Genomic DNA, 18,505 nt, shown 5'->3' with positions numbered 1-18,505 from the left:
AAGACCATGGGAACTTATTCATAGGAGCAGAATTAGGCCATTCGGCCCATCGAGTCTACTCTGCCATTTGATCATGGCTGAACCAATCTCAAACCCAATATCCTGCCTTCTCCCCATAACCTTTGGGGCCCTGATTATTCTTTAGCCTATTGATCTCCGCTTTAAAACTACCCATGGCGCATGGCCATGTGAGTAATATTGTGAGCAATTTTGGACACCATATCTGAGGAAGGATGTGCTGGCTCTGGAGAGGTTTACAAGAATGATCCCAGGAATGAATGGGTTAACCTATGGTGAGCGTTCGTCGGCACTGGGCCTGTACTCGCTGGAGTTTAGAAGAATGAGGGGGGACCTCATTGAAACATACAGAGTATTGATGGCTTGGATAGAGTGGATGTGGGGGAAGATGTTTCCACTAGTGGGAGAGTCTAGGACTAGAGGTCCTAGAATTAAAGGACGTTCTTTTAGGAAGGACATGAGGAGCAATTTCTTTAGTCAGAGGGTGGTGAATCTGTGGAATTCTTTGCCATAGAAGGCTGTGGAGGCCGTCAGTGGATATTTTTAAGGCAGAGATAGATAGATGTTTGATTAATGCAGGTGTCAGAGATTATGGGGAGAAGTCAGGAGAATGGGGTTAGGAGGGAGAAATAGGTCAGCCATGATTGAACGGCAGAGTAACCTTAATGGGCCGAATGGCCCAATTCTACTCCTATCGCTTATGACTTGTGTCATGTCTTCCAGAGATGCTGCCTGACCTGTTGAGTTAGGCTAACACTTTGTGTCTTTTTTTGTAATCAAGCATCTGCAGTCCCTTGCGTCTTTATGTTTCCTCATCAAGGTTGGTGTCCAATTTCAATTCTGTGAGCAACCTTGGCATGTTTTACTGAATCAGAGGTGCTAAATGCATGAAAATCGGTGCTGCCATTAAGACATAGTGCTGGAAGACACTTTGGATTAATTGGCCAGTTTGGCCCATTGAGTATACCCATCTACACAAATCCAATTTGTCAGCATTTAGTCTGAAGCCTCTGTGCCTTGGTGATTCACTTACTTAAATGTTAGATATTAATTAAATGTTAGGAGACAAGTTATCTCCAGATATGTCTAGATTCCATCCAATTTATGGGTCTTATTTTATAAACCAGCATCTGCAGTTCATTGTTTCTCCATTATCATATCATATCATATATATACAGCCGGAAACAGGCCTTTTCGGCCCACCAAGTCCGTGCCGCCCAGTGATCCCCGTACATTAACACTATCCTACACCCACTAGGGACAATTTTTACATTTACCCAGCCAATTAACCTACATACCTGTACGTCTTTGGAGTGTGGGAGGAAACCGAAGATCTCGGAGAAAACCCACGCAGGTCACGGGGAGAACGTACAAACTCCTTACAGTGCAGCACCCGTAGTCAGGATCGAACCTGAGTCTCCGGCACTGCATTCGCTGTAAAGCAGCAACTCTACCGCTGCGCTACCGTGCCGGTTATTATTCTAAACAATAACTCCATTGTAGTCTATTTTGTAAAGTCATACCATAATGTCCCTGCTATTTTATATATCCCCCACCTAATGAAGGCAAGTATCCCATATGTCTTTAAAAAGACACAAAGTGCTGGAGTAACTCAATGGGTTAGGCAGCATCTTTGGACGGCATGGATAGGTGACGTTTCAGGTCAAGACCCTTCTTCAACCTGATTGTGATTGGTGGAGGGGGCGGGTGTTGTATAAAGCAGAAAGAGAGGTGGGGGTGGGACAAAGTCTGGTGAGTGATAGGTGGACAAAGGTGAGGGGGGGGGGGTGGCTGATTGGCAAATGGTTGGATAAAGATCAGAGAATGAAAGGACAAAAAGTGCGAGATCAGGAGATTGGAATAGAAGGGGCATGAATTGTGAAGCCAGAGGAAGGAATCGAGGTGGAAGGGGACAGGGGAAGGGAAGAAGATGGGGGAGGTAATGGGCACAAATCCAGGTGGGGCACAATGAAAAGGGGGAGAGAAAAGGAGGGTCCGGAAGAAGGTGGGGGTTTGTTTGTATGCGAGTTATATAAAATGGGGAATTCATTGTTCATACTGTTCCCAAGTCATATGTCTTCTTCACTGCTTTATTAACCTGTGCTGCCATCTTCAGGGTTCCTTGGACATTTACACCAAGGTCCCTCTGTTCCCCAACAATCCCCGAGGTCCTCCTATTCATTTGTACATCCTATCCTTATTAGTCCTTCCAAAGTACATCACCCCTCATTAGTGTCATCGAGTCAGACAGTGCAGAAACAGGCCCTTCAGCACAACTAGCCCACACCAACCATCGTGGCTCAACTACACTCGTCCCACCTGCCTGTGATTGGCCAAATGTTTCTTAAACGTTGCCTGCCTCAACCACCTCCTCCAGCAGCTCGTTCCATATACCTACCACCCTTTGGGCAAAAACAGTTGTCCCTCATGTTCCTATTAAATCTTTCCCCTCACTTTAACCCTATGTCCTCTAGTTTTTGATTCCCCATCTCTGGGTAAAAGACCATGTGCACTTGTCCTATCCCTCTCATGATATATACTTCTATAAGATCACCCCACATCCTCCTGCGCTCCAAGGCATGAACTTCTGGTCTATTCAACCTCTCCCTATAGTTCAGGCCCTCCATCCCTGGCACCATCATAGAGCATCTCTGCACCATTTCCAACTGTGAGATCACGTTTAAATTCCATTTGCTATTGTCGTGCCCATCTTAATGTGCGGCACAGTGGCGCAGCAGTGGAGTTGCTGCCTTGCAGCACCAGAGACCCGGATTGGATCCTGACTACAGCTGCTATCTGTACGGAGTTTGTACGTTCTCCCTGTGACCGCGTGGGTTTCCTCCAGGTGCTCCGGTTTCCTCCCACACGCCAAAGACGTACATGCCTGTAGGTTCATTGGCTTCGGTAAATTGTAAACTGTCCCCGCTGTGTCGGATAGTGCTAGTGGAAGGGGTAATTGCTGGTCGGTGCGGACTTGGTGGGCTGAAGGGCCTGTTTCCTCACTGTATCTCCAAAGTCTAAAGCTAAAGTTAACAATTGATCAGCCTCACTCTGAGCTTACAACTCACCTCATCCCCATGAATCAATTTTCATGTCTTCTGCTAACTTATTAGCCATTCTTCCTACATTTCTACCTTAATTACAAACATTAACATATATTACAAACAGCAAGGGACCCTGTACCAATCCCTATGGCGCACTACTACATGCATGCTTCCAGTCACAAAAACAACCTTCCAACCTTACTGGAGACACAAAGAATTACAGATGCTGGTTTACAAAAAAAGACACAAAGTGCTGGAGTAACTCAGGGGGTCAGGCAACATCGTGGGAGAACATGGATTGGTGGTGTTTCAAGTCAGGACTCTTCTTCAGACTCAAACATGGATAGGTAACATGAGCGACATGATAGCACAGCGGTAGAGTTGCTGCCTTACAGCGCTTGCAGCACCAGAGACCCGGGTTCCATCCCGACTACGGGTGCTGTCTGCATGGAGTTTGTACGTTCTCCCCGTGACCACATGGGTTTTTCGCTGAGATCTTCGGTTTCCCCCCACACTCCAAAGATGTACAGGTTTGTAGGTTAATTGGCTTGGTTTCAATGTAAAATTGTACCTAGTGTGTGTAGGACAGTGTTAATGTGTGGGGATCGGTGTGGACTCTGTGGGCTGAAGGGCCTGTTTCCACGCTGTATCTCTGAAAAAACACCTAAAAGAAAAGGTGACAATTTGGTTTGGGACCCTTGTCCAGACTGAAACATGAATCGGTGATGTTTCGGGTCAGGATTGTCCTTCAGACTGAAACATGGATTGGGAATAGTTTCGGTTCGGGACCCTTCTTCGCACTGAAGAAAGGTCCTGACCAGAAGTGTTGCCTATCCATGTTCTCCAAAGATGCTGCCTGACCCACTAAGTTACTCCAGCATTTTGTGTCTTTTTTTCCCCAACCACACTCATGCCTCCCACGACCAAGCTAATTTTGGATCCAACCTACCTCGATCCCGTTAACTTTTAACTTTTTGTCTACATATCTGCTCCTCTATCACTTGCTGTCTGTGAGCAAGCTTGTGGTACACCTGTAACAAAGAGTTCCTCTCATGGGGTCATGCAGCCCGGAAACTGTGCCTTTGGCCCAAACTGTCCATATCAAGCAAGGTGCCCCATCTAAGCTAGTCCCATTTGCCTGTGCATTTGGCCAATATCCCTCTGAATCTTTCCTGTCCATGTACCTGCCCAAGTATCTTTTAAATGCCGTTATCATACCTGCCTCCAGAGTCAAGAGTCAAGACTGTTTTATTGTCATCTGTCCTGAAACGGAACACTTAAATTCTTACTTGCAGCAGCACAACAGATACGTAAACATGGTACTCTGTAAACCACTCAACTACTTCTTCTGGCAACTCGTTCTGCACACCCACCACCATCTGAGTGAAAAAGTTGCCCATCAGGTTCCTATTAAATCCTGCCCCTCTCATTTAAACCTATGTCCTCTGGTTCTTGTTTCCACTATTCTGGGTAAAAGACTGCATATTCACACCTATCAATTCCCCTCGTGATTTTATACGCCTCAATAAGATCACCCCTCAGCCTCCTGCGCTCCAAGGAATGAAGCCCTAGTCTGCCCAGCCACTCCCTGGAGCTCAGCCCCACGAGTCCTGGCAACATCCTCTTTTGTGTTTGTTCCACAGCTTTACCCAAATGCTCTTATTTGAAGAGGCTTCTGGGGTGTTCTCCATCAGTGCTGCAGTCTTTACATAAGGAATTTATATTATTCATGGAAAAAAAGGTGTTGGTTTTGACTCAGAAGCAATGCTCACATTTCCGAATCAATTAGTCATGGATTTAAATTGTCACTGTGGAGAGACAAGCATTTTACTGAGGGTGATGTATAATGAGCGTCAGAAGCTCTTTCCTCTACACGCTACATTAAATCAGAGCTCTACCTCCTCGGGAAGACATACGAGGGCTCTTGGAAACAATCGAAGCAAAGCAAGAGAGTTCTTCAGCTGCCGATCCACCAGCCCCAGTCACCTTCACAATTATCTGGTGCTTAACCAGAGTCGGGTTCACAGATTGAATACACTCCTTCTGGTGCTGTGTGATTTGACAGTTTCAGCTTGAGACCTTAGAGATACAGGTGTGGAAACAGGCCCTTCGGCCCACCGGGTCCGTGCATGAACACTATCCGATACACACTAGGGACAATTCTACATTTACCAAGCCTGTTAACGTACAAACCTGCACATCTTTGGAGTGTGGGAGGAAACTGAAGATCTTGGAGAAAACCCAAGCAGGTCACGGGGAGAACGTACAAACTCCGTACAGTATAGCACCTGTAGTCGGGATCGAACCCGGGTCTCTGGCGCTGCAAGCGCTGTAAGGCAGCAACTCTACCGCTGCGCCACCGTGACACCCTGTTATCCTATTATCCATGCCACCCAATTATCTGGTACTTAACCAGAGTCGGGGTAACAGATTGAATACTCTCCTTCTGTGCTGTGTGATTTGATGGTTTCAGCTTTAGACTTTAGAGATGCAGTGCGGCATCAGGCCCTTCGGCCCACCGAGTCCGCACCAACCAGCAATCACCCCGTACTCAAGCACTATCCTACACACTAGGGACAACTTACAATTTTACCAAAGCTAATGAGCCTGCAAGCCTGTATGTCTTTAGAGTGTGGGAGGAAGCCGGAGCACCCGGCGAAAACCCACTCGATCACAGGGAGAACGTACAAACTCCGTACAGACAGCATCCATAGTCAGGATCGAACACAAGTGTCTGGCGTTGTAAGGCAGCAACTCTACCGCTGTGCCACCGTGCCGCTGTGCAGCCTCTTGAGAGTTTTATGCGTACATATGGACCACAGTATTACATTTTTTCATTGATTTCTATAATGAGGGAAGGAACTGCAGATGTTGGTTTTCACTGAAGGTAGACACAAAATGCTGGAGTAACTCAGCGGCTCAGGCAGCACCTCTGGACTCTGCTTCAAAATGTAGCTAATGGGCTTTGTGGCATTTTCTGCATATCCTAATAATTGAAAAGTCATTATATCAATACTACTTTCTTCCTTTAGAGGATAAAAAATAAGCAAAAAAGCCTAACATAAATTCAAGAACTTCTGCCTTAATGTTAAGTGATCTAATAAGTCGTGTCCTGATTATTACAAATAAGGCACAATGATAACCAAAATCTGTTCTACTTGAAAAAGGTCTCTTAATTAATCTTTGAGAAGAGTCCTGACCCAAAACGTTACCCTGCCATGTTCTCCAGGGATATTTTACCTGACCCGCCGAGTTACTCCAGCACTTTGTGTCTTTTTTTGTAAACTAAGATCTGTAGTTTAGTGAAGGAACTAACAACACTATTCCAGTAAATCTCCAGTCTCCTGTTATGTCAGCCGTAACAGCAGGTACTATCAAAATATTTAAGAAAAGTTTGGACAGGTACATGGATAGGACAGGTTTAAAGAGATGTGGGCTAAACGCAGGCAGGTTGTGGGACATGTTGGTTGGTGTGGATAAGTTGTGCTGAAAGGCCTGTTTCCACACTCTATGACTCTATGACATAAAAGTGACACCTGTAGTTATACGTCAGCTTCAAAATGGTGAAGATTTCAAAGGCACTTCATGTGAGGATGGCTAGTCGGCCCGCTGCCTCTCGGCGCTGGTGACCCTGGTTCGATCCTGACCTCGGGTGCTCTGTGAGTGTGGATTTTGCACGTTTTCCCTGTGACCACGTGGGTTTCCTTTGGGTTCTTCGGTTTCCTCCCACATCCCAAAGATGTGTGGGTTTGTAGGCAGCCATTGCACTCCTGCTCGCTGCAGTTCCGTACTTTCATGGCTGATAGTTCGTGGATCAGAATAGTTTGTTGGCTGCCTTGGCACAATCAGCCTCCCGATTAACATCAGGCCTCACGGTTCTGCATTGGACTTAACTTAAAATGATTGTGGGTGACGGAAAAGGGTAAAATAAACCAAAGCAATCTAACAATAATTTGAAACTTTAACAATTTTAAGAAAAACAGCGTTCTACAGGAGTAATATCACGTAGGCTAACAAAAATCCTTTGGTCTAAATCCTTTTGCAATTTCAATCATTCCTCCTTCTGAACCTTAACCCTGAGGCAGCATTTCTGTATAAGGTATTAATGTATTGTGTAGTTACAGATTTTGCATCTAACATTTTTGTGTTATCAGTGTTTTGTCATTCGTTAGTTCAATATTTTCCATAGTGACAGCCAATTGCAATGGGCCCTACGGTTGTTGCCATAGAAACCGTGCGCGGCCAATCAGAAATCCCCTTTAATAAATACTTAACAATCTTGCACAATGTCGAACATCCCCTCACTGTATGTGTACTGTTGCCTATTTTAATCATATAATTATTCCCTTAATCTTTTTGACAGAATCAACACTATGCGCAGTAACGAGGGGAGACAAAGTATATGTTCACTTGCTCTGAACAGTCATTTCTTGAGACTATCGTTCTGACGCTGATCGAAGTAACTGTTCAAAATGAGTTTTTAGGGATCCAGCTAACCCTGGGAAACAGGCCCTTCGGCCCACCGGGTCCGCGCTGACCAACGATCACCCATTCACGCTGTTACTCCCACATATTTGGGGCAATTTACAGGTGGCCAATTATCCTACAAACCCAATTAATACAATACAATACAATACAATATATCTTTATTGTCATTGTACCCAGGGGTACAACGAGATTGGGAATGCGCCTCCCATACGATGCAATAATTTAAGTAATTAACAGCAACCCAACGAAACGAAACAATTGTAACAGTTTTTAGACAGGGTAAAGTGCAAGTTGATCTATGCGTTGTGGCCATCCGGCTCAGCAGGACCGGTTCATAGCAGCTATGGCCCTGGGGATGAAGCTGTTCCTGAGTCTGGAGGTGCAGGCGTAGAAGGCCTTGTATCGTCTGCCCGATGGAAGGAGTTCGAACAGACTGTTGCAGGGGTGTGAAGAGTCTTTGTGGATGCTGGTGGCTTTTCTGAGGCATCGTGTGTTGTCTACGTCTTTGGGATGTGGGAGGAAACCAGAGCGCCCAGAGGAAACCTACGCAGCTACAGGGGGAACGTGCAAACAGATAGCACCCGAGATCAGGAACGATATAGCCTGTAACAGGTACATGAGCCGGTTCACGGTCTCGTCTGCCGCCTGTCGCTTCTGCGGCGAGGAGGAGACCGTGTACCATTTGTATACAGAGTGCGTGAGGTTACAGCCCCTGTTCCAGTATCTGAAGGGGCTGCTCCTCAAGTTCTGGCTCAATTTTAGCCCTACGCTTTTAATTTTTGGGCACCCGGTACAGAGGGGGGAGGGTCAGGAGGGAGGAGGGGGTCTCCCTGTCGGTCTGCTCCTGGGCCTGGCCAAGATGGCCATCCGCGGGTCCAGGCAGCGGGCAGTCGACGGCCTCACAGAGGTTGGCTGCCTACCCCTGTTCCGGGCTTACGTCCGTGCCCGCGTGTCCCTGGAGGGGGAACACACGGTGACCACGGGGACTATGGAGGCCTTCCGTGAACGCTGGTCGCCGCGGGGGGTTGAATGTATTGTTGACAGAGATGGCGAGATTTTAATGTGATAATTGTTTATTTTGTAAACTGCCGATACAGGCGGCTTTTGTTTGATCACATTTTGCTTAGTATGTTTGTATGTTTTTCTTTGGAATAAAACTTTTATTTAAAAAAAAAAAAAAAAAAAAAAAAATTTAAATAAAAAAAAAAAAGAGATCAGGAACGATCCCGGGTCCCTGGCGCTGTGAGGCCGCAGGTCCACTGCTGTGCCTCTGTGCCATCCAAAATATTTGCAGTTATTATTGCTTACTGATGATTATGGTTACCGATGATTATTAGTTATGAATATAAGCTGAAGCTCACTCAAAGATCCTTTATAGAACAGACCTTTGCTGTGGCTCTGCTCAAGAGAAATATTGTTGATCGATGGTTGACATGGACTCAGTGGGACAAAGGAACTGTTTCAAATGGATGGGTGACCAACGTGGATAGGTGACGTGCTGTACGACTCTATGACTCACGAGGGGAATAGTTAGGGTGGATGCACAGAGTCTTTTACCCGGAGTAGGAGAATCAAGAGCCAGAGGACATAGGTTGAAGGTGAGGGGAGAAAGATTTAATAGGAACCTGAGGGGCAACTTTTTTACACAAAGGTATATGGAATGAACTGCCAGACGAGGTATTTGAGGCAGGTACTATCACAACATTTAACAAATACATTTGGACAGGTACATGGATAGGATAGGTTTAGATGGATGTAGGCCAAACGCCCATCTAGAGTAGATGGGGCATGTTGGTTGGCATGGGCAAGTTGGGCCGAAGGGCCTGTTTCCATGCTGTATGACTCTATGAGAGGCGGCATGATGGTGTAGAGGTAGAGTTACTGTCTCACACCGCCAGAGACTCGGGTTAAATCCTGACTACAGGTGCAGTCTGTATGGTATTTGTACGATCTCCCTGCGACCGTTTGGGTTTTCCCCGGGTGCTCCGGTTTCCTCCCACACTCTGAAGACGTACAGGTTTGTAAGTTAATTGGCTTGAGTAAAGTTTGTAAATTATCCCGAGTGTGTTGGACAGCGTTAGTACGCAGGGATTGCAAGTCGCTGCGGACTCGTTGGGCCGAAGGGCCAATTTCCACGCTGTATCTCTAAACTAAACTAAATTACTCTATGTGACAGCAATCCTGTTAGCATCAGTATGAGATACAGAGAAATAATTGCCAAAATAATTAAACTCATGGTTTGAATTTCCTCTGAAACAAATTATGGGCGATATCAGATTTCTTCTTGTGCAAGAAAGAAAACAAATGGAACAGGTTTAATTAAAATTAACAGGCAAAAAATCCACAACGTGCCTTCACTCCTGGGTTACCATTTCCCTCTCTGGCTCCGTTGCCGAATTCCAGGCCAAAGCATGCTGTGTCTCACCTGTTCTCAGCTCCAGAAAGCGTTCAGCGTGTGGAGTAATTGGTATGAAGGTGAGTCACGTTTTCTGGCAAGTAAGACAGCAGTGCATTCCGTGACTCAAGCTGCCGCCTACATGAGAACGCTAGAACTTACTAAAAAAAGAAACAGGGCTGAGCTGCTAATCCGATGAGTGTCTTGGAAAGCATGCCTGGACTGTGGGGATCCTGAAACATTGGATGCGTTGGAATGAGGAACTGCAGATGCCGGTTCACCCAGGAAAGACACCAAGTGCTGGAGTAACTCGGCGGGTGAGCCGGCTGCATCTCTGGAGAACATGAAGACGTGACGTTTCGGGTCGGGACCCTTCTTCACCCACTACTTGAATCTAATATGGTCTTGGTGGAGGATGTAGAATGTGATGGTGGAGGGTTGGGTTAGTGAATGGACACCGTGTGCAATGAATACTACAGTGATGGGTGATAGAACCCTTCCTGTTTGCAATGTTACATGAATAATTTTGATGGAAATTTTGACCATATGATTAGTAAATTCACAGGTGAGATCTAAACTGGTAGTTTGTAGAAAGAAGGAACTGCAAATGCTGGTTTGCAAAAAAAAAGATACAAAATGCTGGAGTAACTCAGCAGATCAGGCAAGATCCCTGGAGAAGATGGATAAATGACATTTTGGGTTGGGGCTCTTCTACAGACTAGATATGAGCACTGATATCTCTCTATCTTGGCACTGATTCTTACTGTAAGGCGAGAGTTTGAAGAGGAATCTCACAGACAGGTGCTGGTTTACAAAAAAAGGTGCAGAGTGTTGGAGCAACTCAGTGGGTCAGGCAGCTTCTCTGGAGAACATGGATAGGTGCCATTTCGGGTCAGAACCCTTCTTCACACTGATTGCCTTCAGCCCAACTTGCCACTCAGTCCAAAAAAGGATCCTGAACCAAAATGCCACCCATCCATGTCCTCCAGAGATGTTGCCTGACCCGTTGAGTTACTCCAGCACTTTGTGTTTTTTACCTGATGTATTATTGACTTTGTTGGCCAATAACATTGTGAACACTGCGATACTTTTAATGGATTTTTGTCAGATGTGGTGCTGGCCTTTTACTTCCTTCTTGGGCTTTTTCTTATGTTTATCCATTGATGAACATTCTCGACTACTTCTGATACAGCCACGACCCAACTAAAGGGTGTATTGACTTTGATTGATTTAATCGATTGAAAGATACAGTGTGGTAACAGGCCCTTCGGCCCACATGGTCCACACTGACAATCGATCACCCGTTCACACTAGTTTCTCATTCTTTCTCATTATCCTACTTTCTCATTCTCTCCCGACACGCAATGAGCAATGTACAGAAGCCGATTAACGCGCAAACCTTTGAGACGCGGAAGGAAACCGGAGCACCCGAAGGAAACCCACACGGTCACAGGGAGAACTTGCAAACTCCACCCACAGACCCAAGGTCAGGATCGAACCCAGGTCTCTGGAGTTTCCTCCCACATCCCAAAGATGTATAGGTTTGCAGGTTCATTGGCTTTTGAAATTGCTCCAAGTGTGTAGGATGGAACTGGTGTTTATGGTTGGCATGGACTCATTGGTCTGTTTCCATGTTGCATCTCCAAACTAAAACTAAAACAAAAACAAAACCTTTCAATGTACCTTGGTACACGTGACAATAATAAACCTAAACCTATTAGTGAGATTCCCTGTACGCACAAGTCAGTAAAAGCCCACAGGTTTCACTCTGGGAGAGAGAGATTGCCTGAACCTGGTGAATGTTTGTGGATGGTGAGCAGCACTCAGAGTAGGTTTTTTTAATATCAAAAAATACTTTATAAATATTTACAAAAACATTTTCTTTTCAGAAACTCCATCCGACATTCCCGGAGGTTACACGTTCAAATCAGGTATTCATTTCCAAATTTACACCGAAATTTACACAGAATCCCTTATTTGGAGGGGCGTCTCCACCACCCTGCCCCCCCCCCCCATGTCCAGCAGCCAGTTAGCATGTGTTCTACAGAGGTCAGTGAAAGACCATGAAAGGATAACCTTTCAGAAAGCTCCAGGAGCCCTCCTCTACAACAAGGGCTCTGTTAAACAATGCATCCATACCCAGCAGTCAGTCTTTGAAATGCGATACAAAGTGAGAAACAATACTTGTTAGCCTGGAATAATTTGGAGGCCATAGTGTTTTTCCAGTTCCTTTGTTTTGCCATTTTTTTGATTGAGTATTTAGTTTAATCTAGTTAGAGATACAGCGTGGAAACAGCCCTTCGGCCCATCGAGTCTGCACCAACCAACGATCTCCCGTTCCCACTAGTTCTATGCTATCCCATTTTCTCACCCACTCCCTGCACACCAGGCACAATTTAAAGAGGGCCAAATAACACCCTAAAACCGTACATCTTTGTGATGTGGGAGGACACGCGGAGGAAGAAAACTCACCCGGTCACAGGGAGAATGTGCAAACTCCACACAGACTGCACCCAAGGTCAGATTGAACCATAGAAACATAGATATCGAAAATAGGTGCAGGAGTAGGCCATTCGGCCCTTCGAACCTGCACCGCCATTCAATATGATCATGGCTGATCATCCAACTCAGTATCCTGTACCTGCCTTCTCTCCATACACCCTGATCCCTTTAGCCACAAGGGCCACATCTAACTCCCTCTTAAATATAGCCAATGAACTGGCCTCAACTACCCTCTGTGGCAGAGAATTCCACAGATTCACCACTCTCTGTGTGAAAAAAAACTTTCTCATCTCGGTCCTAAAAGACTTCCCCGTTATCCTTAAACTGTGACCACTTGTTCTGGATTTCTAGCGCTGTGAGGCAGTGGCTCTACCAGCTGCACCAGTGGTGCTCCCCTGTCATGAACACTACTTAGGAACTGACTGACCCCTTTAACTTCCCGTCCAAAGTGACAACAGGCCTCCGTTAACCTGGTGTGGTGATAAAATTATTCCTTGGATCATTTTGATTTTTGGAAAGTCCAAAAAAAAAAAAAAAAAATGTGGAAAACGGATCTTAGAGGTAGCTGATAGACACAATGTGCTGGAGTAACTCAGAGGGTCAGGCTGCATCTATGGAGAACATGGATAGGTAACATTTTGGGTCGGGACCATTCCTCAGACTGGTATTTGAGGCTGGTACTGTAACAGCATTTTAAAAGACATTTGGACAGGTACATGGATAGGAACTGGGCCAAACGTGGGCAGGTGAGACAAGTGTAGATGGGGTATCTTGGTCGGCAAAGGGAAATCAGGCTGAAGTGTCTGTTTCTATGCTGCATCACTCTATGTCCCTAAATAGATCTTTTTGATATCTTGTTAAAAACAATTGTCATTGAATTTTTAAATATATTTGTTTTATTTTCTTATTTTATCCTTAATAAGTCATAAAGCAACAGCAAACCAAGTGTACATTACAGTAAATAATTTACTTTCTATATATTAAAGGGATTAGTGTACCTAATATTTAACATATGGAATATTACTGCATGTGCCTTATTTATGGCAGTTTCATCAAAATAAACTGCGATATGACTCATACTGCACACTCTGCTGAGGCTCCAAATGTTTGATAAAATGGATGCCACAGCCAAATTTTCAAAGAAAATAAATGCACCTTCCTGGCAGGCAGTAACTAGTGGGGTACCGCAAGGCTCGGTGCTGGGACCACAGCTATTTACAATATACAATTTACAATAATGACTTGGATGAAGGGATTAAAAGTACCATTAGCAAATTTGCAGATGATACAAAGCTGGGTGTTAGTGTGAACTGTGAGGAAGATGCTATGAGGTTGCAGGGTGACTTGGACAGGTTGTGTGAGTGGGCGGATGAATGGCAGATGCAGTTTAATGTGGATAAGTGTGAGGTTATCCACTTTGGTGGTAGGAATAGGAAGGCAGTATTATCTGAATGGTGTCAAGTTAGGAAAAGGGGACGTACAACGAGATCTGGGTGTCCTAGTGCATCAGTCACTGAAAGGAAGCATGCAGGTACAGCAGGCAGTGAAGAAAGCCAATGGAATGTTGGCCTTCATAACAAGAGGAGTTGAGTATAGGAGCAAACAGGTCCTTCTGCAGTTGTACAGGGCCCTAGTGAGACCGCACTTGGTGTACTGTGTGCAGTTTTGGTCTCCAAATTTAAGGAAGGATATTCTTGCTATTGAGGGCGTGCAGCATAGTTTTACTAGGTTAATTCCCAGAATGGAGGGACTGTCATATGTTGAAAGACTGGAGCGACTAGGCTTGTATACACTGGAATTTAGAAGGATGAGAGGGGATCTTATCGAAACATATAAGATTATTAAGGGGTTGGACACGTTAGAGGCAGGAAACATGTTCCCAATGTTGGGGGAGTCCAGAACAAGGGGCCACAGTTTAAGAATAAGGGGTAGGCCATTTAGAACTGAGATGAGGAAAAACGTTTTCAGTCAGAGAGTTGTAATTCTGTGGAATTCTCTGCCTCAGAAGGCAGTGGAGGCCAATTCTCTGAATGCATTCAAGAGAGAGCTAGATAGAGCTCTTAAGGATAGCGGAGTCAGGCAGTATGGGGAGAAGGCAGGAACGGGGTACTGATTGGGAATGATCAGCCATGGTCACATTGAATGGTGGTGCTGGCTCAAAGGGCCGAATGGCCTCCCCTTGCACCTATTGTCTATTGTCTATTGTCTAATCTCCCTACCTCAGCCAACACATTAATTGGTCATCGATTTTACAGTCTGTGTGGAAACTTTCAAGGTGTGAAATGCCCGTCATAATAAAGTGAGTGTGCCTCCTAAATAATTCATGAACTTTGGAGCCTTCTCAGCGGAAGAGGGGGAGGGTAGGGAATAAGTGCGCAGGGTAAATGTCTTTTGAGGAGGAACCTGAGGGGTAACCTTTTTACACAAAGGGTGGTGGGTGTACGGAATGAAGTGCTGGAGGAGGCAGCTGACGCAACATTTAAGAAACATTTAGACAGGTACATCGATAGGACAGGTTTAGAGGGATATGAGCCAAACGTAGGCAGATGGGACTATAGTAGATGGGGCATGTTGGTCGAGTAACTTACCAGGTCTAGCAGCAACGATTGAGCACATGGAAAAGCGATGTTTCAGGTCGGGACCCCTCTTCAGACTGGTTGTACTGGGGGGGGGGGGCACTGGAAGAGAGGTGGGGTGGGGCAAAGCCTGGCAAGTGATAGGTGGATGCAGTGTGGGGAGTTTTGATAGGCAGATGGTTGAACAAAGACCAGAGGTGAAAAGACAGAAACTGTGAGATAAGAATACGAGAGGTGAAAATTGTGAAGCCAGAGGAAGGAATATAGGTGGAGAGGATGGGATGGGGGGGGGGGGGGGGGGGAGGGTGGAGGAAATGGAGAAATGGGTGTAAATTAATGCTGGGTAAAGGGAACGGAGGGGGGAGGGGAGGGGGAGGAGGGGAGTGGGGATGGGAGAGGGAGAGGGCGGGGAGAGTTGTTTGTAGGTTGGTTACGTAAAATTGGAGAATTCAATGTTTCAAGTGAACAGATTTTCTGATGCACGAGATGAAGGGATTTTTGGAGATTTGCGATAGGCTGTGAGGTAGGAGGTAGTTAGTCACGAAAACAAGATGCGAGTGCAGATGAAAGGAATAATAAGAAGATTGGAGCGATGGAGGTGTGATGGAAGAAGCAGCATTATTTTCTGGAATTACCTTCGAAAAACACAGTGAACGTTTGAAATCTCAAAGACTGATCAAATGTATGAACTATTATTCCAGCATCTCCCTTAGGCTTTATCTGAAATCTTCTGTAAATAACACAAAAGCCCAATGAGCAAACACTCATCTGACATGCAACGGCCTGAAGCAGCAATTACCCTTTTATGACCAATATATATATGGTGGCGCTGGGCAGAGGCTCACCTGCAGTCCGTTTGTCTTTTGTGTTGTTTTTGTCTTAATTGTAGTGTTTAGATGTGATGTGGTGTTTTTTGTGGTTGTGTACTATGTGTGGGGTGGGGGGGGGGGACTGTAAAATTGTCTTCCGAACGGAGACCCGACTTTTTTTTCTGGGTGGTGTCTCCGTTCCCGCTGCGGCCTACCATCGGCCAAACACCTGGAACTGGCGGCCTCCAGCTGGGACCACCTGGGGCTCTGGTTCGCAGAGCCGACGGACCAGACTCACCACCAGGAGCTGGCTGCCTTCGGAGGCTGTGGTGGCGCTGCAAGTGCGGCTGTGACTCACCTTTGGAGGCTTCGGCAGCGGGCTGCGCCCAAGCCCGAATCGTGGGGCTTGGGTCGGCCCGCTGCGGACCTTTCACCGTCCGGCTCGGCCTGGAACAGGCCGCGGGATTTTCCACCGCCCGGCGGGGGCTTCAATGTCGGGACCCCCGACCGCCCCGACGTGGCAACTTCAACAGCCTGACCGCGGGAGAAGAATACGGCAGGGAAGAGAAAAGACATTCTGGCCTTCCATCACAGTGAGGAGGTGACTGGAGGAGACTCACTGTCTCACGGAAGTTTCTTTCTTTTTTTGTGTGTTGGTTTGTGATTGTGTGTGTTATTGCTTGTTTTTATTGCTCTTATTGTTGGACTGTGGGTAACGGAATTTCGTCCAAAAGACTTGTTTTTTTGGATGACAATAAAGGTTATTCTGATTCTGATTCTGATATTATGAATACTCCAGTCCAAAAGCCTCTAATGTGTTTTGTGGGAAGATGCATTGTTGTTCCTCAAACTTGTATTAGTGTCTGTGAAACTAGTGAAGAGATTGAGCACAGGAAGAACGGGACATAAGAACGGGACAGAGAGTTCAAGTGACAGGTGACAAACAGAAGAAGAGGTCCATCTTATAGACAAAAGGACACAAAGTGCTGGAGTAACTCACCAGTTCAGGCAGCATCTCTGGAGAACATGGATAGGTGATGTTTCAGGTTGGGACCCTTCAAACAGTAAGTGGGAAGACCTTACCAGTCTGAAGAAGGGTCTCAACACAAAACGTCACCTATCCATGCTCTCCAGAGAAGCTGCCTGACCCGCTGAGTTACTCCAGCACTTTGTGTCCTTTTGTGTGTTAACCTGGGGAGGCACAGTGGCGCAGCGGTAGAGGTGCTACCTTACAACGCCAGAGACCTGTGTTCGATCCTGATCATGAGAGCTGTCTGTACAGAGTTTGTACGTTCTCCCTGTGACATGCGTGGAAATTTCTCCAGGTGCTCCGGTTTCCTCCCACGCTCCAGAAAAGTACAGGTTTGTAGGTTAACTGGCTTTGGTAAAATGACAAATTGTCTCTAATGTGCAGAGTAATGTTAGTGTGCGGATCTTTCCGGATGACGTGGACTCGGTGGGCTGAAGTACCCGTTTCCGCGCTGTATCTCTAAACTAAACTAAACCAGCATCTGCAGGGGTTTTTCACATTCTATGTCTTTACACTTATATTTAGGCCGCTTTACCTATCCTAAATGAAGGTTAGGTTTATTATTGTCGTGTGTATTAAGGTACAATGAAAAGCTTTGTTTTGCAGGCTACCCAAATGGACCAGATAATGCTGTACATAAGTACAATTAAGCCAAACTCGTGCAATAGGGAGAGCGAAGGGGAAGACACAGAGTGCAGAGGAAAGAAACAACGAACTGCAGATGCTAGTTCGTACCAAAGATAGACAACAAGTGCTGGAGTAACTCAGGGAGGGGTCAGGCAGCATCTCTGGAGAAAAAGCAGAATATAGTTGTTAGCATCAGACAAGCCTCCAGTTTGCTCACAACAGATTTTGCAGTGATGCCTTTTCCATAATGACAATGTAAACACATTACACCAGGGATGCTTTGTTATAGCGCTTTTCCCTCAAGTGATAAGTGTGTCAGCTTAATTAAAGTAACACACACAATGAGCATGTTAGCACTTGCACTCCAATTTGTGATTATTGATTTGGGAAGAGAAAAAGCATGCTTGAGAGAATGACCCCATGCAAAATTAGCTTCAGCACAACAACCTCAGACCAAAAGCTATGCACGATTTGGAAATATTAATTTGAAAGAATCTTTAACATTAGTAATTGCTATAGCAATGTTTTTGAGTTCATTAATGCATAAATCTAGAGAGAGCTCAATCAACTACAAGATAGGTGGTCCGCCAAATTTGTAGATCTATTTGCTTTTTATCTTCAATGGGTTTAGGTTTAGGTTTATTATTGTCATGTGTACCAAGGAACAGCGAAAAGCTTGTTTTGCATGCTATCCGATCAGTATTATCTGATCCAAACAGAATAGAGAGTACTATACATAAACACAATCATGTCAAGCTCAAGTACATTAAGTAGAGGAAAGGGGAAGATATGAGTGCAGAATAGAGTTATCAGCATTGTAGCACATCAGTTTCATAGACAAAGTCCAACGTCCGCACTTGGGTATAGCGCTGAGAGAAAATTATCACCATATCAAAACATGTTAAGTTCAGGTTTCGGTTTAGATTTATTACTGTCACGTGTACCGAGGTACAGTAAAAAGCTTTGTTGTGCATGCTATCTAATCAGATCAGATAATACTATACATAAATACAATC

This window comes from Rhinoraja longicauda, chromosome 18 (assembly GCF_053455715.1).
Source record: "Rhinoraja longicauda isolate Sanriku21f chromosome 18, sRhiLon1.1, whole genome shotgun sequence".
In the NCBI taxonomy this organism is placed as follows: domain Eukaryota; kingdom Metazoa; phylum Chordata; class Chondrichthyes; order Rajiformes; family Arhynchobatidae; genus Rhinoraja; species Rhinoraja longicauda.
This window is presented reverse-complemented; position numbering follows the sequence as displayed.